We start from the raw sequence: 2,075 nt of genomic DNA on the forward strand, positions 1-2,075 counted from the left end.
ACCACAGGAATCTGCGAGAGCGCTGTCTCTTTAAATATCCAAAATAGTCAAGCTACTTTTTAAACCTACAAAATGGCGGCACCCTCCGGACCAGCAAAAGTCCACAACTCAGCCCACCTTTCACTTCACCTTCTCTGTTCCCCAGCCACCGTGCATAGTCCATGCAGTCCCTGGCTAGCAGGGTGATTTTTAGATGAATTTTTAGGTCCTACCACCACTCGGGATTGTCCAAACCGTTTGTGCCATCAGGGCATTCAGGTCCCTGCCAGACTGCAGCTCCATATGTCTCCTTTTTTTGGTATTTTCACAGAAATTCTGCTAATTGGGGTTTAGTCTACTTTTGTATCCTGAAGGCTCAGCAGTCCAAGATTATCTTCTGTGTCTGTGTCAATTGGTTTCCCTTTTCTTTGTTGAAGAGTATCTGTGCAGTCCTTCTGCCTAGTCCGCCATCTTGCCGGAACTCGCTTTTTAACACTTTAAAGAGATCTTTTGCAACAGATTTACCAATGCAGTACATCATTTGATTTCTTAACTTCTGCTTCCTTGGGTGTTGATTGTAAATACTAGTAAATTGAAATCCTTGACAACCTCAATGTTTTCTATTTATCATGATGTTCCTTATTGGTCAAGTTATGAAGGTTTTGATTCTTTATGTTGAGATGTAATCCATACTAAATGGAATAATCTCTGATTTTCATCAGTGAGTGCTTCTGTTCTCTTCACTTTGAGCAAGCAAGGTCATGTCTTCAGCATATTTCAGGTTAGTGAGTCTTCCTCTAATCCTGATGTCACATTCTTCTTCATATACTCCAGCTTCTTGGATTATTTGCTTAGGGTACAGATTGAGTAAAATGATGAAAGGATACAATCCTGATGCCCACCTTCTCTGATTTTAAACCATGCAGTGTTCCCTTGTTCTGTTAGAATGATTGTTTTCTTGTCCATATACAAAGTCCACATGAGCACAATTAAGTGTTCTGGAATTCTAATTCTTGTCAATGTTATCCATAATTTGTTATGATCCACACAGTCAAGTACCTTTACATAGTCAATAAAATACAGGTAAACATCTTTCTAATAGTCTTTGCTTTCAGCCAAGATCCATCTTACATCATCAATGATGTCCCTTATTCCATGTCCTCTTCTGAATCTGGCTTGACTTTCTGGCAATTCCCTGTTGATGTACTACTGCTGCAACCATTTTTAAATTATCTTTAGCTTTTACTTGTGTATGCTACTAATGATATTGTTTGAAGATTACATTCGATTGGATCACCTTTGTTATCTTCCAGATTTCTTGGCATAGATGAGTGAGTGCTTCCAATGTTGCATCTGTTTGTTGAAACATCTCAGTGGGTATTCCATCAGTTCCTTGTTTTTCACCAGTGCCTTCATTGTAGCTTGGACTTCTTTCAATACCATTGGTTCTTGATCATATGCTATCTCCTGAAATTGTTGAACATCAACCAATTCTTTTTGGTACAGTTATTCTCTCTCTATTCCTTCCATCTTCTTTTGATGCTTTCTGTGTGTGATGGTTATGTTTGTATGTCAACTTGGCTAGGCCTGGTTGCGTGGCTGGGCAGCTGGATATAGTATTCCCCATGATGAGACTGGTAATCAGCTCCATGGTGGAATCTACTGGGAGCAGCTGAGTAGCTGCCTTTGGGTATGTGGTCTGTTTCCTGCATATAAGGAGAAGCTTTGAGAATGGTCTCCAGCCTTTGGCACACTTGAACCCTGCATGTAGCCATGTCGTTGCTCAGCAGCCTGCTATGCTCTGCCGACCTTGGGACTTACAATGACTTAAGTCAATGGACTACTGTGTGGTAACGTCAGGACTGTGCCTTTTTACTTGTCAGCCTTGGGGTTTCTCAGCCTCAGTAGCCAGCAGTTGTCTGAGTGAAGAAAAGCCTCACTCCAGTGGGCCGGGGACAGGAGGCAGAGCTGGTCCCCAAGGTTGAAGGGCTTTTACTCAGCCCCTAGAGCCTGGCACTTTGAACTTGGACTTAAAGCCTCCAAATTGTGAGAGAATAAACTCCTGTTTGTTAAGGCCATCCCATTTGTGGTATATT

General features: G+C 41.7%; 1 protein-coding gene across 1 annotated transcript in view; it reads left to right on the forward strand.

The window, feature by feature from the left end:
• Window positions 1-2,075, forward strand: part of ZNF346 (zinc finger protein 346) — a 112,576-nt gene that overhangs the window by 92,336 nt on the left and 18,165 nt on the right. The window lies entirely within an intron of this gene.

The sequence above is a fragment of the Orycteropus afer genome, unplaced genomic scaffold, assembly GCF_000298275.1.
Source record: "Orycteropus afer afer isolate SDZICR_OR568_19922 unplaced genomic scaffold, OryAfe1.0 scaffold00366, whole genome shotgun sequence".
NCBI classification, from domain to species: domain Eukaryota; kingdom Metazoa; phylum Chordata; class Mammalia; order Tubulidentata; family Orycteropodidae; genus Orycteropus; species Orycteropus afer.